The 27,717-nt window shown below is 38.6% G+C and overlaps 1 pseudogene; it reads right to left on the bottom strand.

Moving 5' to 3' along the window:
* The window catches only part of LOC118575517, a 50,403-nt pseudogene that overhangs the window by 1,021 nt on the left and 21,665 nt on the right, over window positions 1–27,717 (bottom strand).

Raw genomic sequence — 27,717 nt, 5'->3', positions numbered from 1 at the left:
TGGACATTGCTGCATAACAATGCGTCCATTGCAATATAGTCATTCATTTTTTTTATGAGGAATGAAATCAAAAGATTATTATGTTTTCTATTTAACTGTGTGTTGATGATGCTATTTGCTATATTATCACAGGTATTTTAAGTACATTCTGAGCACTATGATGAAAGGACTTAGTCTGGTGAATTGACAAAGGGTAAAATCATTAACCATTATTTTGCACAGAATTTATTTTATAGTATCAGTTCCCATGGTTGTAGTACCTCCTAATGTCTTTCTGTCTGTTTTATGACAGCTGTTAATGTAATTGATGGAGACTATGTTTTCTATTTGGACAATTCCTGTGATATACTTTCTAGTTTCAATTTACCATCCCAAACATATTGACTTCGAAGAAATACTAAACAGAATCAGTAGGGACGCTTGCAGTCTGCACATGACATGTCAAGACCACATTCTCAATGCAAAGTATATTTATTTGTACCAGAGGACAATGGCCAGGAAATAGGAAGCAAAAACAAGAGACAGGGAATGACAGAGAATGGTGAAAACCAAGAGAGATGGGGAAATGGTTTTAGGACAGGGAGGACAAAGAACTGCCTCTGAATAGAGAGTCCTTTAGGAAATTGACAGTTTATAAAGGAAAAATGGGAACCCCATGTTAGGATGAAGTGTTTAATTTTGATTTATAAGGAGGCCCAAAAGGGAGTTTTGCTAGTTGTACTTCAATATTTTGGTAGCTGGACCTTGATAGTCAGCATTAGTAGGAGGAAGTGCCAAATAAGGGAATAGACCCTGTTGGGTATCTTGAGGAATGTAGCCTCATTTAGGGTTCCTATTGCTTGCTATAAAGAGAACCATGACCATAGTAGTGGTTATGAAAGAAAACATTTAAATGTGTGGCTTATAGTTCAGAGGCTCAGTCCATTTTAATCATGGTGGACCATATTGCTAGGCAAGCAAAAGAAGTGCTGGAGTAGAAGCTGAGCATTTTGCATATTTTGATCCATAGGCAATAAGAAACATAAAGTAAGTTGTCTCTTTGAGTATGGCTTAAGCATTTAATGGTCCTTGAATTCTGCATCCACAATGACACACTTCCTCCAATAAGACTACACCTTCAACAACAAGCCCACACCCTCTGAAGGGGCCAATTTCATTCAATCTATCAGTGGTATCTAATGGATTTTAGCAAGGCAAAGGGAATGGGGGGAATAGGGCAGGACTTGCTAGAGCCATATTTGCCCTAATCATCCTCACTAGAGTCCCTTCAGGATAAGTAATGTGTGTGTGTGTGTGTGTGTGTGTGTGTGTGTACATAAAAAAGTAACAACAGAGCACAAATATGAGAGGAAGGGTTTATATGAGGAAAATGGGAGAATGAGAGAAGAATGTTCCATAAATATAATTCTATGTTGTAAAATGCAAAAAAAAATAAATCAAATAAATATGTTCCTAGTTGTGTCATCTTATGGCAGTAGAAATGTTTATCCCTGAGTCTTGTTCATAAGAAACAGTAACTCCCTCCTGAAGGTAGAAACCTCTGCACATAAATAGCATTAACAAGCCCTTCTTCTTGATTCTATTACATTTGGGAACAGCCAGCCTCCTTTCTTCCTCTTTCACTGATTTCCATCTATGTGAGTCTCAGATTATGTTAGTGTACTCAAGTGTGAAGTAGATACTGATTACACAATGCTCACAATAAAAGAAGGACACTCATGCAAGAATGATAGCACAGAAGGTTTGTTTGGAGAACTAATATCCTATCCATAAGTTGTAATCTCCACTAGGGAAAGTTTGTCAATTGAGAATACACTTGCTCTGAATCATTGGATAATTGAATAGAGTGATGAAGTGCTTCTAGGTTTCAAGTCTTTTTATCTAGAACAATGCATTTATGGACCCATGTTATTGGTTAATGTTTTTTTGGAATGGGAATTTGTCTCAGTTGTGAGAAGAATGTGCTTCTCCTGCAGAAGAAATGTATTCAGTTCCAACAACCCATCTTGGGTGTCTCACAACTGGATGTAACTCTAAATACAGGGGCCTTGGATGCTTCTCACATGCACCTGCAATTGTGTATACATAACCACTCATCTCACATACATACACATAATATAAGGAATAATAAAAATATTTTTAGTTAATTATTGTTGTATTTATTGTTGTAAATACCCTTTACTCCTATATGTTTTCATATTTAAAACAATTTCATTAAAGTTTGTGTGATTAAAGAGGAGTATATTTTATGTGTGAGTGCATAGAGATAAGAACACAACCTTTAGGGGTTGGAAACCACTTCCTACTATATGGGTCCTAGGGATGAACTCATCATCAGCTTTAGTAACAAGGGATTTAATTTCTGAATCATCTTAATGGCATAAAATCTTCCAAGGTCTTTCATTATATACGATGTCAGGGAATATGAGTGAAAACCTATGTATCTGCCATTGTTCTCTAACCAACTCTAAACAAATACTCATTTGACTAACATGGGCTGGGTAGGTGACAACACCATTTGGGTAACTGTAGCTAGTTGCTTTCATATAAAACCATGTTAATCTTCTACTTTTGGAAATTATTAACTGTGTGCTGTATATAAACAAATTGAGTATAGGACTCAATATTTTCTATATTATGTGCCAACACTTATCCACAATTCCCTAGATTTCAAATCACATTGAACATCTGAAAAGGGGGCTCCCTGGATAATGCTTGACATCTTTTTTATCATAGTGAAAATTTCTTATAATTTTACAAGAAATTATTTATACTCTTCTTTAACCTTACAGAGGATTTAGATTGGTATTCTAGTACCCACATAAATGAGCTCAATTGATCTGATACCCTAGTCTGTTCTCACTTGATTTCCTTCATGTACATGGTACCTATAAATGGTACCTTACCTATGTAAGCACACATATAAATATGGAAATACAAAAGAATAAATATTATTAAAGATTCATGACTGGAATCTAACCCACATGTAGTTAAAGTGATGACTAATAACTACTTAAGACACTGTGTAGAAATTGGTCACATTATGGTTTGATTATCAAAATTTTTCCTTTGAACAAATTTCATCTACAATGGATTTTCAATGAGTCAAATATATATGTCATGGCATAACATGTTACTCAAAGTGGCATTGTTAATGATACTAGTCCTATAAAAACTAAATTGGGAAAGTGATGTGGTTTATTTGTGCAGTGGTCTTTTAGAACCTTTGACCATTCCAGTGTGTTTGGGAGAGAATGATCTATGTGAAGGATTTATGTCAGCAGAAATCACTCACTTGTCTCATTAGAAACTTCGTTTTCTGGGCAGGGGATGCAATCAAAACAGCAGGCTGCACTTCCCTCCTGATGGAATTTTCTGAATCCCCAACCACAATCAACACTGCACACAGAGGGTGGCATCTGAGGAAAATTAGACACATGCTAATATCTGTAGTTTTAACTATTCCTTCCCTAACTATGCTATATTAGCATGGTGAAATATTGATAAGCTTATTTTACATACACCAAATGAGTGATCACATTAAATTTACTGTATGTTAAAATGCCCAACAAGCAAATTTATGAAAACAATCTGATGTAATTTGAGTAGCTTCCCAATCTTAGAAATTTAGGAATAAGGATGGGTTGTTTGCTGTGGACAAACACCATAGAGTGCAAAGTGATCTTTCTAGTTAATTTTCATCACCTTGACAAATTTTTTATTGAAATGTTAGAAGAAACCCTAACTGAAATATCTCTCTCCAATGACTAGCCTTCCGTCCTATTATTTATGCATTTTAAAAATGGGTAATTGATGTAGGAGTGTCTAGTCCATAGTGATATGAAATAGATACCAGTAACCCAAAAACCCATGTGGCAAAGTACATTATAGAAATTGGTTTATTTAAGATGTAAGATCTAGCTAGCGAGCATCCTGAACAAATAGGCCATACAGTTCATAATTAATATAAGCCCTCTGTGTGTTTTTTGGATCTAAGCAGCTGCAAAACTGCAAGGATGCAGAGCCTGGTGGGCACAGGTAACATGCCAGGTACAATGGGCAGTGCTGTCTCTAAGCAGGGCTATTTGAGAGGTCAAGCAGAGCAAGCCAGTAAGCAGTGTTCCTTCAGAGTTTAATTGCAGGCTCCAGATTTCAACATTGTCTTCCCTTTACTGTAACCCATGAGCCTAATCAACCATTCCCCTCAGTTTGCTTATGGTCAGTGTATAGTCACAGCAACAGTGCAGCAAGCTAGGATAAATGAAGATCTGAAACAGGGGAAATATGTCTTCAAATGTCTGACAGGAAACAAGAACTCCAATAAATACCACTGCAAAGCATGACAAACAAAGTGTAAAAGAAAAAAACAGCTAAACAGGCAGAGCCTGGTGCATTTGTGGTGAAGAAGTGATGGGTTGGTATGTATGGAGCATGATGGTGGAATGTTTCCTGATGTCAAAGTACCTTACAAAGGCTGCAAGTATTTGGGGAACTGGAATAAAAGTTAAATAGTTTAAGTTAATGAAAGGATTTCTTAAAATTTATATTACAAAAAATTTGTATAAACAAAACCTGGTGATAGTGATCTACTTACTTTTTAGACACCTGCTTCTTGTTGCACACTCATTTTTCTTAATTCAGTATTGAGTTCTGTATTAAAATCACAGTGTCTTTATGCATGGCCTCTTTCACTTTTTACATAATATGATTACCTATAAATATTCCTTTTTTGTTTTGGTTTTCTTGAAACATGGTGTCACAATGTATTGGTGGTATACCTCAACTACATATATAGAGTAGGCTAACTGAGATCACACAGAGATCTGCCTCTCCTGCCTCCTGAATGCTAGGATTAAAGGTGTATGCTACCAGTGGATGCATTTATTCCCTTATTTCTGTATTTCATGTATAACATTTTTACTTGTTTGTTTGTTTTGATTTTTGAGCTGAGGATTGAACCCAGGGCCTTTTACTGGCTAGGTAAGCACTGTACCACTAAGATAAATCCCCAACCCAACCATTTCTTCTTGTATTTGCTAAGATTAAGGATGATTTTCAAGGAGAGTATTGAAAATGTACATCCTTCTCCAATTTCTTTTATAAGAAAATATTTATTTTACTTACCAATAACAATTGCCTCTCTCTCCATTCATCCTGTTCCTTTTTTGCACCTCCTTTCATCCACCCTATCTACTCCTCAGAAAGGGTAAGAACTCCCACGGGTGTCAACAATGCATGGTATACCAAGTTGAGGCAGGACCAAGTTCTCCCCCACCCCCGCATCAAGGCTGGGCAATTAATCCCACCGTAGGCTATATGTTCCAAATCCATCTGGTGTACCAGGACAGATCTTGGTCTTGCTGAAATGGCTACAAACAGACTCAGCTACATCATTATCACCCACATGCAAGGGGCCTAGGCAGGTACCATGGAGGACCCCTAGCTGTAGTTTTAGAGACCCTAAGCTCGTACTGCTTGGGTCAGCTTTCTCTGTGTGTTGCCCTGTCATTATCTTGACCCTACTTGCTTAAATAATCCCTCTACCTCTATAACTGGACTGCCAGAGCTTGGCCCGGTGCTTGACTATGAATCTCTGCATCTGCTTCTATAGTTATTGGATGAAGATTCTATGAAAGAATTAAGATAATCAAAAATCTGATTTCAGGAAAAGGCCAGTTCAGGCACCTTTTCTAGGGGTCTTTGCTGTGGTCTTTGTTGGGAAATCCTAGGAGTTTCTTTGGCACCATGTTTCTCCCTAACCCCACAATGCCATAATGCCCCACTCTATCAATATGTCTCTTTTGTTGCTGTCCTTCAACATTCCTCCCCCAACTGGACCATCCCAGCTCCTTGTGTCTCCATTCCCCATCTTCTTTCCTCTTCCCTTTACCCCTAGCTTACCCAGGAGATCTCATCAATTTCCCCTTCCTGGGGTGATTCATATGTCCCTCTTAATGTCTTCCTTGTTACCTAGCTTCTCTGAGGCTGTGGAGTGTAGCAGAGCCTGGTTTTCATTTGCTTTCTATTTAATATCCACTTTAAATGAGGACATAATTTGTTTGTGTATCAGGGTCTGAGTTACATTGCTCAGGATGATTCCCCTTGTCCAAAGAATACATAAAGATAATGTGGTACATTTACACAATTGAGTATTACTTAGCAGAAAAAAAAAACAAAAAAACAAAAAACAAAACAATGACATCATGATATTTTCAGGCAAACGGATGGAACTAAAAATATCATCCATGTCCAATTTCTTCTCATTTCTTTAGAGGGAGCTTCTCTCATGCAACCCTCACTCATTTTTACTCTCTATGTATGCCAGAATGGCCATAAACTTAGAAGGTTTTGCCTGAGCCTCTCTCCAAGAGTTTTGATTTAAAATGTGCACCACCACATACGACTGACCTCTGAGAAGTTTCATGGAAACTTTTTGAGTTTATTTTCATATAGTACAATGTTGTCAATAGAATTGCCATAGGAAAAAAATTAAAGTGAAAAGGCTGGTACAATAAACTTAAAATCTTATCAATCAGGATGTGTTCCTTCTATTTTGTCAGGTTGTGTTTGTTTTAAATGTTAAATCTGAATTGTGCTGGACTTTGGGAGGAGCCCTATCTGCACATATTTGGATGATCACATAGTCCTATTCTTGATTCTATTTTTGTGCAGCATTTACTAACTGATACACCTGCATATGTTGAACCATCCTGTATCCCTGGAATGTAGTCATGTTTGTCATAGGGACAGATCTTTCTGTTGTGCTGTTTAGTTACATTAGTCAGTGTTTAGTTGAGAATATTTTCTATCCAAGTCTATCCAAGAGCTTAGTCTATCATTTTCTTTATTATATTCCATTTCCTCAAAATTATTTCCCTCTATATTTACAGAAGGGTTCTCTGCATGTTTGTAAATTTGGTTTGTTTTTGGAAGCAAAAATGAATGTTGGTATTTACAAAACAATCTTGACATTGGTGTATTATGATTAGAGAATATGAAGTTTAAAACTGAATTGTTATTGAGAATCATTTGCTAATTACTGTTCATTTTGTTAATGCAATACATGATACAGTTAAGTTATTTTTCTGTCCAATGTTCTATCGGTGCCTCTGTCTTCTATCACCACTTTTATTTATCCTGATTTTCAGTGTGTAATCATACTTCATGTGTCTTCCATAAAAATGTTTGTGTTGTTATGAATTCTTATAACTTACATACATCACCTAACATTGGTATGTCTCTGTATTAGATAGGGTTCTTTAGAGTAACAGAAATTATAAAACGAATCTGACTCTGTCCTCTGTAAACTGTTAGGATGTCTTTTAGGAAGTACTCTAGCTAATCTAACAATTGCTAGGTATAGATAGTAAGCCCAAGAAAGTAGAAACTTCTCATTCCTTGATATAGAATGCCTCAGTTGATCTTTATTAAATGCTTAAATCCCATAGATTTAGCTTCTAATGCCAGTGAAGAAATGGACTCACTAGAAGCTGCGAGCAAGCAGACAAATAACACAAGTTTCTTTTTTCAGTGTCCTCATACAGGATTTTGGAGAGGGTATAGCCCAGATTAGAAATGTATTTTCAAAACAAATGTTGCAATTTAAAGTTGTGTCATCCCAACGTGAGATGCAGATAAAAGATGTGCCTTTTCCCACTAAAAAACACCAATTAGATCTACCCCAGGATTCCCATCTGGACCAGAGGTGAGTGCCTGGGGTGATACCCATAGAGGCCCTCACCTAGGTCCTAGGCCTGAGCACCAGCCATTGTGGGAAAGACCTGCCCAACTGGGCCCCAGGTTCTGGTCATAGGCCAGGACCACCCCATCCCTGTCAGGAAGGATCCCCCTCTACAAGACACTACTGTGGACCCTACAACCTCCACACCATGCCCCCACACCCATCTGCTGGAGACCCAGCCATTTCTGGAGACTTAGAAACCAGCTACCATCTGGACCATAGGTGTGTGCCTGGGGTTATTGTCAGAGATGCACCCGCCAATAGGTCCCATCCCTGGGCACCAGCCATCCTGGGAAGGCCAGGCAAACTTAGCCCCAGTTTCTGGCCATTAGGCAAGCACTGTGGGAAGGCTCCCCTTTCCCAAGAGAGCAGAGAGATGCTACAATCTCCAATCCCTGCCCCCACACCCATCTGCCTTACACCCCAGCCCCTTCCTGAGACTCAGAGTCCAGCCCCCAACTCACATCCAGCCAGCACTTTCATATGGATCAGAGCTCCCATCCGGCCCAGAGCTTCCATCTGGACCAGAGAGATGCTCCTTAAATCTGTCATCTTGTATATTTTTGATTGTGAGCTCAGCTCAAAAAAAAATAATAATGTTTTTATATCTGTCTTCTCTGTCTGGACCAAGTGCACTGATAAAACCAAGAATGAATCCATGAGGAGATGGGCAGACATCAAAGAAGACATACATACAACAAAATAAAGAACAATACAGCATCAACAGAACCTAGCTCTCCTCCAACAGCTAGAACTGAACATCACAGAATGGAAGATGCAGAAGAAAACCACCTTATAAGTAACATCATGAAGAGTCTGCAGCCGTAAATAGAAGAAATAAAAAATAAAGTAGAGGAACAGACAAACAAAAAAATTAGAAAAATGCTATAAAAAACTGGAGGAAAGGACAAATAAAGCAGAAGAAAACCATCAGTCCCAGAAAGAAAATATAAAAAAACAATGAAACTGACAAGGGAAACAGTCCAGGACCTGAAGAGGGAAATAGAAAACGTGAAGAAGACACTAGCAGAAGGACTGCTGAAAATAGAAAATCTGAGAAAATGAAGAGGAACTTCAGATGCAAGAATAACCAACAGAATGCAAGAGATGGAAGAGAGTATCTCTAGTGTTGAAGATATGGTAGAAGAAATAGATTCATCAGTCAAAGAAAACATTAAGGCAACAAAATCATGACCCAAAATGTCCAAGAAATTTGGGACACCATGAAAAGACCAAACCTATGAATAATGGGGATAGAAGCAGGAGAAGAATACCAAGTCAAAGGCACAGAAAATATATTTAACAAGATCATAGAAGAAAATATTCCCAACTTAAAAATGGAAATACCTATGAAGATACAAGAAGCCTATAGAACACCCAATAGACTAGACCCCCAAGAAAAGTCCCCTAGTCACATAATAATTAAAAAACTAAATGTACAGAATAAAGAAAGAATATTAAGGGCAGCAAAGGAAAAAGGTCAAGTGACTTATAAAGGCAAACCAATCAGAATAACACGCTGTTTCTCAATGGTGGTTTTGAAAGCCAGAAGGACCTGGACAGATATAGTGCAGACAGTAAAATATCATGGGTGCTAGCCTAGACAAATATGCCCAGCAAAACTTTCAATCATCATAGAAGGAGTGAACAAGATATTTCAAGACAAAGCCAGATTTAAACAATACTTATCCACAAACCTAGCCTTATAGAAAGCGCTAGGAAGAAAATTCCAACCTAAGGAAGTCAGATACAACCTCAGAAACACAGGCAATAGATAACACCATAGCAGTAAAACCCAAAGAAGAGAAGTACATACACACTACCAACAAAAAATAAAAATAATAACAGGAACGAACAGTCACTGGTCATTAATATCCCTTAATATCAATGGACTTAATTTACCTATAAAAAGAAACAGACTAAGAGAATGCATACAAAAATAGGACCCATCATTCTACTGCATAAAAGAAACCCTCCTCAAATTCAAAGATAGACACTTCCTAAGAATAAAAGGCTAGGAAAAAATATTCTAATCAAATGGTCTTGAGAAGCAATCTGGTGTAGCCATCCTAATATCCAGCAAAATAGACTTCAAACTAAAATCAATCAAAACACATGATGAAGGACATTACACACTCATCACAGGAAAGATCCACCAAGATGAAGTTTCAATTCTGAACATTTATGCCTTAAAAACAAGGGCACCCACATGTGTAAAAGAATCTTTACTAAAGCTTAAATCACATATAAAACACCCCACTTTCACATCTGGACAGAGCTGCCAAATTGAAACTTCACAGAGAAATAATGGACTTAACTCGTATTATGACTCAAGTGGACTTAATTGATATCTACAGAACATCCCCCCACAAAAAAGAATACACCTTCTTATCAGCATCCCATGGAACCATCTCTAAAATTGACCACACACTTGGCCACAAAGCAAATCTCAACAGATACAAAAAAATTGGAATAACTGCCTGTGTTCTATCAGACCACCATGGTTTAAATTTAGATATTAACAACAACAACAACAAAAACTACAAAAAACCTACAATCTCATGGAAACTGAATAATGCTCAATTGAATCACCAATGGGTTAAGGAAGAAAGAAAGGAAGAAATTAAAGAGTTCCCAGAGATCAATGAAAATGAATACACTACATACCCAAACTTATGGGACAAGAAAGCAGTGCTAAGAGGGAAATTCATAGCACTAAATGCCCACATAAAGAATTTGGAGAAATCTCACACTAGTGACTTGACAGCACACCTGAAAGCTATTAAACAGGAAGAAGCAAAGTCTCCCAGGAGTAACAGACACCAGGAAATTATCAAATTGAGAGCTAAAATCTATAAAATAGAAACAAAGAGAATAATACAAAGAAGAGTTAGTTCTTTGAGAAGATCAACAACATAGACAAGCCCTTATTCAAACTAACCAAAAGACAGGGAGTCAGCATCCAAATTAACAAAATCAGAAATGAAAAGAGGGACATAACAACAGACAATGAGGAAGTCCAAAGAATCATCAGGTCATACTTCAAAAACCTCTACTCCACAAAACTGGAAAAACCAAAAAAAAAAAAAAAAGATAATTTTCTGGATAGGGACCACATACCTAAGTTAAAACAAGACCAGATAAACCATTTAAATAGTCCAATAACTGCTAAGGAAATAGAATCAATCATTAAAAGTCTCCCAACGAAAAAAAAAAAAACCCTGGACCAGATGGTTTCACTGCAGAATTCTACCAGATCAAAGAAGACATAATACCAATACCCTTTAAATTGTTCCACACAATAGAAGCAGAAGGTATATTACAAAACTCCTTCTATGAGGCTACAATTACCCTGATTCCTAAACAAAACAAAGATGCAACAAAGAAAGAGTACTAAAGACCGATCTCCCTCATGAACTTTGATGCAAAAATACTCAATAAAATACTGGGAAACAGACTCCAAGAACACATCAAAACAAATATACCATGATCAAATAGGCTTCATCCAAGGCATGCAAGGGTGGTTCAACATATGAAAGCCAGTCAATGCAATACACCATATAAACAAACTCAAAGAAAAAACACCACATGATCATCGCACTAGATGCAGAAAAGGCATTTGACAAAATCCAAAACCCCTTCATGATAAAGGTCTTGGAGCAATCAGGAATACAGGAAATATACCTAAACATAATAAATGCAATCTACAGCAAGCCAGCAGCCAACGTCAAATTAAATGGAGAGGAACTCAAAGCAATACCACTAAAATCAGGAACAAAACAAGGCTGTTTCCTCTGCCCATACTTACTCAATTTAGTACTTGAAGTTCTAGCCAACTAAATATGATAACATAAGGAGATTAAGGGGACACAAATTGGAAAGGAAGAATTCAGGCTTTCCCTATTTGCAGATGACATGATAGTATGCATGTGTGACCTCAAAATTTAACCAAGGAATTGATGCAGCATATAAACACCTTCAGCAATATAAAAGAATACAAGATCAACTCAAAAAATCAGTACCCCCCCTAGATGCAATAGACAAACAGGCTGAGAAGGAAATCAGAGATTCATCACCCTTTACAATGGCCACAAATGGTATAAAATACTTTGGGGTTACTCTAACTAAGAATGTGAAGGACCCATATGACAAGAACTTTAAGTCCCTGAAAAAAGAAATTAAAGAAGATGTCAGAAATTGGAAAGACCTCCCATGCACAAGGATAGGCAGGATTAACATAGTAAAAATGGTGACCTTACCAAAAGCAATCTATAGGTTCAAAACAATCCCCATCAAATTACAAACACAATTCTTCACAAATCTGGAAGAATAATACTCAACTTCATATAGAAAAACAAAAAACCCAGGATAGCCAAAGGAATCCTGTACAATAAAACAACTTTGGAGGCATCTTGATCCCCTACTTCAATCTCTACTATAGAGCTACAATAATAAAAACAGCTTGGTACTGGTATAAAACCTGACCTGTGGACAAATGGAATCAAAAAAGAAGACCCTGACATTAACCCGCATACCTATGAACATATAATTTTTGACAAATAAGCCAAAAATGTACAATGGAAATAAGAAAGCATCTTCAACAAATGGTGCTGGCATAACTGGATGTCAGTGTGTAGAAGGCTGCAAATAGTTCCATATCTGTCACTGTGCACAAACCTTAAGTCCAAGTGGCTCAAAGACCTCAACATAAATCCAGTTTCTCTAAACCTGATAGAAGAGAAAGTAGGAAGTACTCTTGAACGCATTGGCACCAGAGGTCACTTTCTAAATATAACACCAGTAGCACAGACACTGAGATAAACTATCAATCAATGGGACCTGTTGAAACTGAAAAGCTTTTGTAGAGCAAAGGACATGGTCAACAAGACAAAGCTACAGCCTTCAAAATGGGAAAAGGTCTTCACTAACCCAACATCTGACAGAGGGCTGATATCCAGAATATATAAAGAACTCAAGAAATTAAACATCAAAATGCCTAACAGTCGAATTAAGAAATGGGATATAGAACTAAACAGAGATTTCTCCACAGAGGAAGTTCAAATGGCTGAAAGACATTTAAGGAATTGCTCAACCTCCCTAATTATCCGGGAATTGCAAATAAAAATGATTCTGAGATACCACCTTACACAGTCAGAATGACTAAGATCAAAAACACAGAAGACAGCTTATGCTGGAGAGGATGTGGAGTAAGGGGAACTCTCCTCCACTGCTGGTGGGAATGCAAGCTTGAGTGCCACTTTGGAAATCAATATGGTGCTTCCTTTGAAAATTGGGAATCCTTCTCCCCAAGACCCAGCTGTATCACCCTTGGGTGTATACCCAAGGAATGCTCCACCACATCACAAAGGCATTTGCTCAACTATGTTCACATCAGCATTGGTTGTAGTCGCCAGAACCTAGAAACAACCTAGATGCCCTTCAACTGAAGAATGGATAAAGAAAATATGGTACATATATACAATGATATACTACTCATCATAGAAAATCAGTGACATCATGAGGTTTTCAGAAAAATGGATGGATCCTGAAAAAATCATCCTGAGTTAGATAACCCAGACTCAGAAAGACAAACATGGTATGTACTTACTCATAGTAGGATACTAGATGTAAAACAAAGATTATTAGACTGCTACACAAGTCAAGCGAGGCTACCTAGAAAACAGGACCCTAGGAAAGACACAGGGATCACCTAATGTCAAAGAAATGGATGAGATCTACATGAACAACCTGGATAACAGTGGGAGTAATGAAAGGCAGGGTTCGAGGGGAAGAAAAATTAAGGGATGGGGAGATCCCAGCTGGATCAAGAACAGAAAGGGAGAACAAGTAATAACAGACCATGATAAATGATTACCACCTGAGGACAGGAAGAGGCAGAGTGCTGGAGAGGTCCCCAGAAATCCACATTGATGCATCCTCTGTAGACTGCTGCCAATGATTGAGAGAAAGCCTGATCTGACCTAGTCTGTTGATCAGATGGCCAAACAACCTAAGGGTCGTGCTGGAACTCTCATCCAATAACTGATAGAAGTGGATGCAGAGATCCTCTGCCGGGCCCCAGGTGGTGCTCCAGGAGTCCAATTGAGGAGAAAGATGAGGGAATATAAGAGTTTGAATTGTTGAGGCCAAGATTGGAAAAGCACAGGGGCAAACAGCCAAAGGAATGGAAGCACATGAATTATGAATCAGAAACTGTGGAGCCTCTACTGGATCAGGCCCTCTGGATAACTGAGACATTTGAAGAGCTTGCATTGTTCCTAATCTTTTGTATGCCTCCAATGGATGTGTTTTGTAATTCTCAAGTCATCTTGATTAGAGAAGTCTTGAAATTTCTTTGCTGCTCTCTGAATGGATAGAAAGTGCAGTTTCTATACCTTCAACACATAAGTCCTCTTCACTGATAATAACTTTCCTTGCCATTTTGAAGAAGAATGTTTTTGTAGATTTTATACTATCTGTTCTCCATGAGATATAACTTTATAATAAGCTTGAAGACTTTTCTGAAGTTATATTCTTTAAATTTCAAGCTACTTTATAGTTGGAAAGATGGAATTGGATAACATAAACCTACCTACATCCCAAGTCACACCTATAGCATACCATAGACTTATAGTAGAATAAATCATTTATAAATTTTTGAAAACCATTTATTTTGCTACTAATACTTCCTCCCCATACGTAAGTAAATCAGACACACCATTGATTGGGTGGACTGTGAAAGAATTAGTGGTACCAATAAATGTTCCTCTAGTGAGCAATTTCTTCTACACAGGACATGCTGTAGGACTGGAGAATTGGCTTAGCTGTCTATAACAATTCCTGAGCAAGTCAAAGGTACAATATTGATTTTAGTACCCTCTGTGAGGCCCTGCACTGTAGTGGATAGGCATCCCAGCATTGGCCTGGAAGTTCCAACCCCCACTGAGGCTTCGGTAATGGTCACACCCACAAGGCGGGGCAGAGGAGGAAGCGGAAGACGAAGGATCGGGAAGGACTGACTCTCTTGGTTCCGGGACGCGGGACGCGAGAGGTGGACCGAGCAGAGTTCTCCAGTGAACGCCTCCGGACTACCCTATACCTTTGCCAGACTCTGCGACCTACCCCTTCATTTGTAAGTTACCCCACAAAATAAACTTCCCTTTTAACTACGTGGAGTGGCCTTAATAATTTCACCAATATCTGGCGCTCACGTGGGGCAAATTCCAAAGGCCCAGGCGGCTCGCTCCCTCAGCCTCCTCCTGGCTGGCGGCTGGCGGGCACCTAAAAACGCCTGCAAAGTTCCATTTAACCAGGGGACGCCTACAAGGTCCCATTCCCGAAAAAGGGAACAGCAAGTCGGGTGTCAGTTTCCGGGCTTAGCCCCCAGACCAGCAAAAAACCGCTGTGAGTGAGGCATTCCCACTCCTCCCTGAGTGCTGGCTCCCTGCCACCTTGACTCTGGTGGCTCCTGCCTTCAGCTGCCGCCAGCCAAGGTCACTAGCAGGCCTTGCTTTGGAGCTATACCAACGCCTCCTGCTGGCTGAAAAGTGCTACTGCACCCCCCAAAACCACGGAAAGGTAAGCTTCTTTCAAGTAAAAGTACTTGATAATTTTACACCTTAAAACTGACTAACAAATCTTGAGTAATTCTTGTAATATGGCTGACAACATTACCTCACAAGAATTTAAAAACCTTTTTGCCTGTATGATGAATGACATTTTCCTGGAAATATACGACCTCCCTAAGACATATCTGGCCTGTACCATTTTGACATTCATTGTAATAATTCACACAGTGTTCAAACACTGGTTTAATAGTAAGAACAAAGATGAGTCATTATTGGGACTGATACAGGCTTTAAAAATTAGCAATGAAGGCTTACAGAAAAAGATTCTGTCTATGGAATCTGCTGACCAGGACTTACATAAAAAGATTCTCTCTCTGGAATCTGCTAACCAAGATTTACGAGTTTTAAAAGATAGCAATGAAGACTTACAGAAAAAGATTCTCTTTCTGGAATCTGCTAACCAGGAATTACAGGTTTTAAAAGATAACAATGAGGACTTACATAAAAAGATTCTCTCTCTGGAATCTGCTAACCAAGATTTACAAGTTTTAAAAGATAGCAATGAAGACTTACAGAAAAAGATTCTCTTTCTGGAATCTGCTAACCAGGAATTACAGGGTTTAAAAGATAGCAATGAGGACTTACATAAAAAGATTCTCTCTCTGGAATCTGCTAACCAGAATTTACAAAACAAGCTTGTACCCAAAATTGCTTTTATTGATAATAAATATGAGTATTTAATGGATAGAACACTAACTCTCCAGAGTGAAGTTGTAGCTACTCAGACACTATATAAGGAAGAAAAATTATCATTACTTGATAAGATAAGGTCCATGGAATCATATGTTTCAGAAGAACATAAAAACTTCCATGAGTCCATGAAAAATCTGGAATCCCTTACAAGAGAGGAGGTTTACTCCCTGGAACAGACCCTAGGAGCTCGTTTACAAGACCTGGAGGAAACTCTCAATAAACATGACAAGGGACCTAATAAGCAGAAGGGCAAGACCATACAGGTTGTAACATCTCCAAGTGGCTCTCATACAATGGCTTATCCTGTTATCATCCATGAGAAGCCAGCAGATGACACACACCCCGAGCCATATACGACATATACATTACAGCCAATTTCAACAAGGGACTTTAAAAATATAAAGGAAGCAGTAGTTACATATGGGATACACTCCACATATGTAAAACAGATGTTAAATTCGTGGTCTACCTCACATAGAATCATTCCAGATGACTGGCATCAGTTAATTTCAGCTGTTCTAGAATATAGCCAGCAGTTACAGTGGAAAAGCTGGTTGAGAGAAGAGGCAAGAAATTTAGAACAAAAAGGTAAACTCAGAGGTTTTGAGGTCTCCCAAGATAAAATACTTGGTGAGGGATGTTTTGCTGACAGGAATGTACAAGCCATTTATGATGAGCATACAATATCCCTATGCCGTACAGCAGCTCTAAATGCTTGGGAAAAAATTCCAGAACCTGGAAAAGCAACTGAGGTATACACAAAGATATTTCAGGGACCACATGAACCCTTCACTGATTTTTTACAAAGGCTGAACACAGCTATAACAAAAGCTGTATCAGATAAAGAATTAAGAAAAGTATTAACTGAGTCCTTGGCATTTGACAATGCTAATGCAGAATGCAAAAGAATACTTACACCATTAAAGATCAGATCAGCTCCTTTGGAAGAATGGATTCAGTATACTAATGCTGTTGAATCTTTTAACTACAGTAATGAGGCTTGGATAGGAGAGACAAATCCCAGAGGTGAAAGAAGGCCCCGTGGTACCAAATGTTTTAGATGTGGTACACCAGGTCATATAAGTAAAAACTGTACATGGGGTAATCCTAGAAGTAATACTCCTTCTAGGAATAGCCTAAACAGGAGACCCCAACCACCTCGTGGATTATGTAGAAGATGTGGCAAAGGCCGACATTGGACAAGTGAGTGCAGATCAAAAATAGATATACAAGGCAACCCTTTACTGGCGGGAAACGCCTCAGGGGGCCTCTTGCAGGCCCCCAAATCAAATGTGGTAAGAACATTCCCGGCCACTGTGGAAGACATTCCTCTCCAGGACAACTGAATAAACCAATGCCTATTGTAAAAACCAATACTGCAATGGATGATAAAACAGCTCTGATAGATGAATCACAGTTTACAAAGAACCCAATAAAACAAATATTTTGGCAGACTTCCATAAATGAACAAAGACCAAAGCTTAGAATTCGAATTAATGGCTTGGTACTGGAGGGCCTGGTAGACACAGGTGCAGATGTGACTGTAATTACACCAAAATCATGGCATCCAAATTGGCCTCTTCAAGAGGTAGATGTCCAACTTTTAGGAATTGGCACCCTATCTCAGATAAAACAGAGTTCGAGATGGGTTGAATGCATAGGGCCAGAAGGACAGAGAGGAAGGCTGAAGCCATATGTAGCGAATGTAGCAGTAAATCTATGGGGCCGAGATCTGTTACAACAGTGGAATACCCAGATTAAAATTCCTACACTCTCAGAAAAGGAATACAGGCCAATGCATGTTTCTAGGAATAATATCATAACATGCTATAAAAACCAGTCACCAACCATTCAGGCTGTACACAAACAGAGCACAACTGCTGTTGAACTCCCAGAAGTACCAACTGCCTTACCTTTAAAATGGCTAACTAATAAACCTGTCTGGGTTGGACAGTGGCCTTTGACAAAAGAGAAGCTACAAGCTTTAGAACAGCTGGTTCAAGAGCAGTTAAATGCTCAACACATTGAAGAATCTACCAGCCCTTGGAATTCTCCTGTATTTGTTATTAAAAAAAAGTCTGGTAATTGGAGAATGCTGACAGATCTGAGAGCTATTAATAAAGTAATTCAGCCAATGGGCTCCCTACAGACTGGGATGCCCTTGCCCTCTCTGCTACCCAAAGAATGGCCTATAATAGTTATTGACTTAAAAGACTGTTTCTTTACCATACCATTACAAGAAAATGATAGAGAAAAATTTGCCTTCACAGTTCCTAATTATAACAATTCTCAGCCAGTCAAGAGATATCAATGGAAGGTCCTCCCACAGGGAATGTTAAACAGCCCTACCTTATGCCAATACTTTGTGCAAAAACCATTGGAGATAATTCGTGTAAAGTTTCCACAATCCATAATTTATCACTATATGGATGATATCCTATTAGCTGATCCAAAGTTAGACACATTAGAAAGCATGTTTGAAGAAGTAAAAAAAGTTTTGCCTCGCTGGGGACTGCAAATTGCTCCTGAAAAAATACAAAGAGGAGATTCTATTAATTACTTAGGATATAAGATAGAGTTACAAAAAATTAGACCCCAAAAGGTACAACTGAGGAGAGATCGATTAAAGACTCTTAATGATTTTCAAAAGTTGTTAGGAAGCATTTCCAACTTATTGGGTATCATGGGAATACCCAAAGATGGACTACAAAATTTGGCTAATACTCTAGAAGGGGACAAAGAATTAAATAGTCCTAGAGAATTATCAGCTGAAGCTGAGAAGGAATTGGCTCTAGTAGAAAAGACAATTCGAGAAGCACATGTGGATCGTGTGGATCCAGAACTTAAATGTATTCTGGTCATATTCCCCTCCAGACATTCCCCCACAGGTATTTTGATGCAGAGGGAAGATATTATATTGGAATGGATATTCTTACCACGTAAACCAAATAAGAAATTAAAGACTTATATAGAAAAGATCTCTGATTTGATTCAAAAAGGTAAATTAAGACTTCGTCAGTTGACAGGAATGGACCCAGCAGAAATTGTAGTACCTTTAACTAATGAGGAAATTGCGTCACTATGGAAAGATAATGAATACTGGCAGAGAGCCTGCAGTAACTTTTTGGGAGAGATTAACAACCATTATCCCAAAAGCAAGAGGATAGAATTCATAAAGAAGACTGAATGGGTCCTTCCTCACATTGTACTACACAAGCCAATTTCTGGAGTCCTCACATTCTATACAGATGCAAATAAATCAGGGAAAGCAGGATACAAATCAGGAGACTTAAGTAAAGTGGTACAAAGTCCATACAGCTCTGTACAAAAGGCAGAACTGTATGCCGTTCTTATGGTACTGATGGACTTCACAGAACCCCTCAATATAGTCACTGACTCTCAATATGCAGAGAGAGTTGTTTTACACATTGAAACTGCTGAATTTATTCCTGATAACACAGAATTAACTTCATTATTCATACAATTGCAGGAAATCATCAGAAAAAGGGAACATCCTATATATATAACACATATCAGATCCCATACAGGTCTGCCAGGACCTCTAGCACAAGGTAATGATGAGATTGATCAGTTACTAATAGGTAATGTGCTAGAAGCCTCAGAATTTCATAAGAAACACCATGTAAATAGCAAAGGTTTGAAGAAGGATTTCTCCATTACTTGGCAACAAGCTAAGGATATTGTGAAAAAATGTCCTACTTGTTCCTTCTATAACCAAACTCCATTACCTGCAGGAAGCAATCCAAAGGGTATACAAAGAAATGAAATTTGGCAGATGGATGTGTTTCATTTTGCAGAATTTGGAAGATTAAAGTATGTACACCATACCATTGACACCTATTCAGGATTTCAGTGGGCAACTCCTATGAGTTCTGAAAAGGCTGATTCTGTGATTACACACCTATTAGAAGTTATGGCCATCATGGGAATACCTGTACAAATTCAGACAGACAATGCCCCAGCATATGTCTCCAATAAAATGAGACAGTTCTTTGCTTATTACAATATAAAACATGTTACAGGTATACCACACAATCCCACAGGCCAAGCAGTCATAGAAAGATCCAATCGAACTTTAAAGGATATGCTAAATAAACAGCAACAGGTAACAATGACTCCTCGAAATAGATTGCATAGTGCTTTATTAACCTTGAATTTTCTCAATGCTGATGAGAAAGGAACAACAGCTGCGGAGAGACATTGGACGACAGACAAAACTCCTGAGCTAAACCAACCGGTTTATTTCAAAGATGTGTTGACCTCAGAATGGAAACCTGGATATGTCCTACGTTGGGGAAGGGGTTTTGCTTTTGTTTCCACAGGAGAAGAAAAGCTATGGATACCAACAAAATTAATAAAAATTCGATTCGAACAGGAGAAACCCCTTGAGGAGGAGAAATAAAAGATCATCCACCAATATGACATCTCTTCAGGTTGTAAGAAAAATTTAACAATCAAAGGTTGGGGTAGGGTTCTGTTTTTGTCTTTCCAGGATAATGGAAATACCCATCTTCCAGAAATCATAAGGCCTTGGATATCCGGATGTTTACAGCAGAAAGAAAGAATCTATTGGTACCAATCTACACAGGGTAAGATATCACTGTCTAACATCTATATCTCTATCAATCTAGAATAGTTGTGGTTCCAATTTAATCATAAACCAAGCTGGCTTTGGAGATGGAACTGGCTCACTCCTTCTCTAAACCCAAGCATATTGATAAAAGAAAAGGTTGAGAGATTCTTCAGTCCCATATCAGAAGAGCCCTCTGGTGTGAGACAGAAGGAAACCAATTATAAGGGACCATTATCTTCAAGATTCTAATTCTCTCCATGCTTACTCTTGATTTCTTGGAATCCTTTCTTACATGTCATGACATCTTTAAATCCAAACCTTCCATTCTGATAAAAAATAAGTTTTTTCCAATAGCAATCTCTGAAGTCTCCAGAAGGAAAATGGGGCCCCAACAACAACAACAACTCTACCCAATCCAGAATGATGCCATGGTAATCATCATCATACTACACTTCTTGCCAAAATTTCAGACAGTCTTACCCATTACTCTGAGAGTTGCTGCAGAATCTACAGTTAGTCTAACTGAGATTTAACTATCTGAGCTTTCTCACAATACCCAACAGAGATACCATCGCTCCCTAAACAGCAGGAAGCAATTCTAAGAAAACGACGCCCCTTCTCCCTAAGGTTCATATTTCTCAGGGTTATGGTTCTAGGGTTGGGGGTGGAAGAAACTGTTAAACTCAGTACTCTCCTTAAGGAAAGAAAATATGTCTCAAAAAAAAAAAAAAAAAACATGGGAAAAGAAGAAATGGAATGAATAGGTATAAGATATTATGGTAGACTGTCATATACATTAGTAAACAAATTTAGTGATATAGCAGCCTTTGCACTGTTATGAATTCTTATATGTTGATAAAATTATAAACTTTTTACATTCCTATTTAAGATAATTTGTATATTGATACAAATACAGAACTATGTTTGTTATATTATACACATATTTTTACTCTCATGTGAAATATTTGTATATTGATACAAATGTGAATTTATATCTGTCATACTGTATGTATGTTCTACTTCTGTTTAAGATATTCTGTATACTGATATATATTTAGGATTTGCACTATACATTCCTACCTCTGTTAAAGTTATTTTGTGTATTGTCACAATTTAAAGTCATTGTCCTTTTACTGTACATTTGCTTACAGACTGTTTGCCTTATTTATAGGAAGCTTAGTCCTTAGGTTGTTTAGGTAGATAAGACTTACATAGTTATTGTCACCTATGCTTGTCATCTCTATAATTATGTTAGTTAGGTTATCCAGATTTATAAATACATAGGTCAGATGGACAGGTAATCTTCAAACACTTCATGGACCTAGAGAACATGGCATTTAAATAACTTAGAATTCTGTTGACGTGAGACATAATTGCTCCTGGCAGCACCAATTTGATCCCAAGAGAATGTTGGGCTTCTAAGACATTTCCATTTGGAAGTTTGTCTTCTTGGCACAAAATGGCCTACTGGGCAAAGAACTGCCCTCGCCTCAACTGCTGACAGTACAAATGCTGTCCTTTCTGGACAAGCGGGACACAAGGAAAGCGACCACTATACTTTGCCAAGACAGGGTAAGATGGTCTTTCAGAATTCCTGCTTCTGAAAATGGTCTGTCAGATACTCTAGGCTGTAGCCAATTTGAATGCACCAACGATACTGAGAAACGTTAGGTGACTGTCCAGGCTGCTAGCTGTCTCTGTCTACTCTTGCAAGACTCCCGAAAGTTGCTTGCATCCTTCTCTCATTTCTCAGATATTATTATATTCCTTCTCAGGTCTTTGATGAGGTTGGAGATTAGCAGTTATAGTTACAACTTAGTATATATACATATATAATATCTTAGATAGGATATATTATGTATTAGACTCAGGTTCTTTAGGATAGGACACCTTTTGGAATGATCTTTGTAACACGCCACCTACCCATGCCCTAGACTTCCCTGGATTTTACTATGTGTTTTTTGCTTGATATTGTTTGTACTTATTGTAATTCCAACTTATCTAGGTCATTATCCCTCATTACTCCTGGACAATATTTGATAACCATCTCTTTGTATATAGTCTTGTATTAGGTTAGAACTTTCTTATTTAGACAAAAGGGGGAGATGTAGTGGATAGGCATCCCAGCATTGGCCTGGAAGTTCCAACCCCCACTGAGGCTTCGGTAATGGTCACACCCACAAGGCGGGGCAGAGGAGGAAGCGGAAGACGAAGGATCGGGAAGGACTGACTCTCTTGGTTCCGGGACGCGGGACGCGAGAGGTGGACCGAGCAGAGTTCTCCAGTGAACGCCTCCGGACTACCCTATACCTTTGCCAGACTCTGCGACCTACCCCTTCATTTGTAAGTTACCCCACAAAATAAACTTCCCTTTTAACTACGTGGAGTGGCCTTAATAATTTCACCAATACTGCACCATCTCCACTTGCCAGGAATCCAAGTCATTGTTTTGTCATCTATATGCACTAGGCATACCAGTGTTGCAGAAACATATATACAGATATATACATTTAATAGAAAAAAATGAAAAAATAATAAAGAACATTGTTATCATCTGTAGCGTCTCTAAATGGGTTATGAAAATATTATCTTAATGTATGGTTAGAGATATTGACCATTTAGAAGACTGTTGGTAAAAAGGATTAAAGCAAATTATATAATAAGAAATAATGGTTTGCATGTATTTACTTCATTCCTCCTTACATTTAGCCTCATTCTTTCAGTATCTATGTCAAAGGTTCAGCAGAAAAGAGGACAAGCACTGTGTACTAATCAGAATGGCATCGAGAGGATATTGCTCACTTTAATTGAAATGAAACACTATAGTGTTAACAATCAATTTTCTTTATATATAAAACACAAGAAACCTGTTCTAGAGTGATAAAAATTCACTGTGTGTGTGGTATCCATGTCTGAATCCATCAATGACTTAATAAAATGTCACATCAAAAACTGAAAAGAAAAAATATAAATTAGAAGGCTAGAAAATGCTTGTTGCCCACCCCTAGATCCCAACCCTGGGGACCAGCCATTCAAGGGAAAACCAGTCCAACTTGACTCCAGGTCCTGGCAATTGGGGGGTTGGGAATTAAAGGCATGTGCTACCAACGCCCTATCTGGCCATTGGGTAGGACCCCCACCCCCACCAGGAAAGATCCCCTTCTCCAAGTCACCCCCTCCTGCCCCACAGACCTAGAATCTCCACGCCCTGCCACCACACCAATCCTCCTGAGAACTCAGCCACTTACTGAGACTTAGAAAGCAGGCCCCAGCTTACATCCTGCCCCAGAACTCCCAACTGGACCAGGGGTGAGAGCATGGAGTCATAGCTGGAGAGGCCTGCCCCTAGGTAGCACCCCTGGGCAACAGCCATCCCGGGAAAGACCAGCTCAACATGGCCCCAGGTTTGATCATCCCATAGGCCCTGCAGATAGGTTCCACTTTTCCAAGACTGCAGGCAGGCCCTGCAATCTCCACATGCATCTGTCCTAAATGCCAGCCATTTCCTGAGAGTCAGAGAACTGCCACCAGTGCCCATCTAAACAGCACTCCCATCTTGACCAGAGCACCCATCTGGCCCAGAGCTTCCATCTGGACCAGAGAGAGGCTCCCTAAATCTGTTAGCTCTGTATGGACCAAGTGTGCTGATAAGACCAAGAACGAATCCACAAGGAGATGGGCAGAATCAAGGCAGAAGTACACACAACAAAATAAAGAGAAATACAGCATCAACAAAACCTAGCCCTCTTCCAACAGCTATAACTGAACATCACAGAATGGAAGAAGCAGAAAAAAACAACCTTATGAATAACATCATGAAGAGGCTAGAGCCTTATACAGAAGAAATCAAAAATGAAGTGGAGGAACAGACAAACAAAAAATGGGAAGACTGCTAAAAAACTAGAGGAAAGAACAAATAGAGCAGAAGAAAACCATCAGTCGCTGAAAGAAATTCAAGAAAAAGCAATGAAACAGATGAGCAAACAGTCCAAACATAAAAAGGGAAATAGAAAAAAATGAAGAAGACACTTGCAGAGGGAATTCAGGAAATAGAAAATCTGAGTAAATGAACAGGAACTTCAGATACAAGTATAACCAACAGAATGCAAGAGATGGAAGACAGAATCTCTGGTGTTGAAGATATGGTAGAAGAAATAGATTCATCAGTCAAAAAAAAATTTCTGAACTCTCATCCAATAACTGATGGAAGTGGATGCAGAGATCCTTGGCCAGGCCCCAGGTGGAGCTCCAGGTATCCAACTGTCAAGAAGGAGGAGGGACTGTAAGAGTGTGAATTGTTGTATCCAAGATTGCAAAAAGCACAGGGACAAATAGGGAATCGAATGGAAGCACATGAATTATGAACCAATGGCTGTGGAGCCTCCAGCTGGATCAGGCCCTCTGGATAAGTGAGACAATTGAATAGCTTGATCTGTTTGGGAGGCTCCCAGGCTGTGGGACTGGGACCTGTCCTTGGTGCATGAGCTGGCTGTTTGGAACCTTGGGCTTACACAAGGAGAGATGCTCAGCCTGGAAGGGGAGGAATGGACCTGCCTGTACTGAATCCACCAGTTTTAAATGAGACCCCACGGGTATCTTGTTCCTGGAGGACATGGGAATGAGGGGCGGCTGGGGGGAGGTGGGGGTGGTTTTGGGAGGGGGAGGACAGGGGAACCTATGGCTGGTGTATAAAATTAAAACACATAATAATAAAAAATAAATAAAAATTTAAAAAAACGTTAAAGCTAACAAAGTCAGAAACCGAAATGTCCAAGAAATTTGGGACACCATGAAAAGACCAAACCTCCCAATGATAGGGTTAGAGGAAGGAGAAGAATACCAAGTCTAAGGCACAGAAAATTTATTTAACAACATCATAGAAGAAAACTTGACAAACTTCAAGAGGAAAGTGCCTATGAAGATAAAAGAAGCCTATAGAACACCAAACAGACTAGACCCCCCCAAAAAGTCCCCTTGCCACATAATAATAAACAACTAAATATATAGAATAAAGAAAGAATATTTAGAGCGGCAAAGGAAAAAGTCCAAGTGACTTATAAAGGAAAACCCATCAGAATAACACCCAATTTCTCAATGGAGACTTTGAAAGCCAAAGGACCTGGACAGATAAAATGCAGACACTAAGAGACCAAGGATGCCAGCCTAGACTAATATACCCAGCAAACTTTCAATCATCATAGATGGAGTGAACAAGACATTCCAAGACAAAACCAGATTTAAACAATACTTATCAACAAACCCAGCCCTACAGAAAGCACTAGAAGGAAAATTCCAACATCGGGAAGTCAGATACACCCTCAAAAATACTGGCAATAGATAACACCATGGAAGTAAACCCCAAAAGAGAAGTACACACATGCTACCACAAAAAATCAGGAATGAATAATCACTGGTCATTAATATCTCTTAATATCAATTGGTTTAATTCACCTATAAAAAGACACAGACTAAAAGAATGGATATGAAAGCAGGACCCATCTTTCTGCTGCATACAAGAAACACACATCAAAATCAAAGATAGACACTACCTAAGGTTCAAAGGCTGGGCATCCAAATGAACAAAATCAAAAATGAAAAGGGGGACATAACAACAGACAATGAGGAAATCCAGAGAATCTTCAGATCATCCTTGAAAAACCTCTATTCCACAAAACTGGAAAATCTAAAAAAAATGATAATTTTCTGGATAGGTACCACATACCTAAGTTAAATCAAAACCAGATAAACTATTTAAATAGTCCAATAACCCTTAAGGAAATAGAATCAATGATTAAAAGTCTCCCAAAAAAAAGCCCAAAACCAGATTGCAGGGGCAGGGTTGGGAGGTGGGAGGACAAGGGAACCCATGGCTTATATGTAAATTTAAATTAAATTTTAAAAAAGTATAAAAAGAAAAGAAAATGCTTCTCAATGTGACAATCAATTCACCACCTAACAATGTTACCACTGTGTAACAGAAATAATTGCAGTTAGGTCAGAATCACCTGTCTATTTCCTGTGGCCCACTCTATCATGTCTTCATATAAATGGAGCTGTTGACCATGTGGAAAATATGGACTATACTCTCCTATCTTCACCTTAAATCCAAATCCATTTGGGAAATTCCAAATCTGGAAAATGTCATACTCTGCCTGCAGGTTTCCTTTCTGGTTCATACTCACTTTTTCTCCAACAGGATTAGTGAAGTGAGTCTTCCTCAGAAAGGAGTGCAGCTGAAAGAGAGACAGCATTCTATAAAGTGTGTGCCATTCCTTGATGTCAGAAAACATATACAGATTTCTTTTTAAAAGCAATGTTATTGAAGGTGTCCAGGGGAGAAATACAATAAAAGTAAGTGGATAAATGAAATTATCATAACATTCCTGGAATTAAAGTTCTTTCAGAGGAAACCACCAAAAAGAAACCCAGACATACGTACAGATACCAAACATTGATATGAAAAAATGCACACAGAGAGAGTGAGAGAAAGACACATGGACAGAGAAAGAGACTCACATCCATATAGACTTACATATATCATACAGCTACATACAATATACACACACTTAAATATACATATACATGCTAGACACACACCTGAAAATCCTGTTATAAACAGACAAACACAAGAACACAAGCAGACACACAGAAACAGAAATCTGCAAACACACAGGCTCACACACAAATGCACACTTTTATAGACAAATACACACAAGAAGATACACACAGATAGAAGCACCCATACAGAAAGCCATTGACACAGAAAAATTTTTGCTCCCATCCAAAGAGATTTTGACAGACAAATATACAGATAGACACAGAGAAACACAGATACACAAATGTGCATGAAGTATGCAAAACACACAAATGGTCACAAGCAGACAAATATAATGAAAAAAACACACACAGGAAGATATTTACAGAAACAATCTCCCTCAAAAAAAGGCACTGACATTTTATTCTCAGTTCCACAGACAGATAGATATGCAGATAGAGAGAAATGCATATATAAACAGCAACACAAATATACACAAAGAAACATACACCCATACTCAGTGTGA

The sequence above is a fragment of the Onychomys torridus genome, unplaced genomic scaffold, assembly GCF_903995425.1.
Source record: "Onychomys torridus unplaced genomic scaffold, mOncTor1.1, whole genome shotgun sequence".
NCBI lineage: Eukaryota > Metazoa > Chordata > Mammalia > Rodentia > Cricetidae > Onychomys > Onychomys torridus.
Note: the sequence above shows the minus strand (reverse complement) of the source record. Positions and strands in the feature narration are given on the sequence as shown.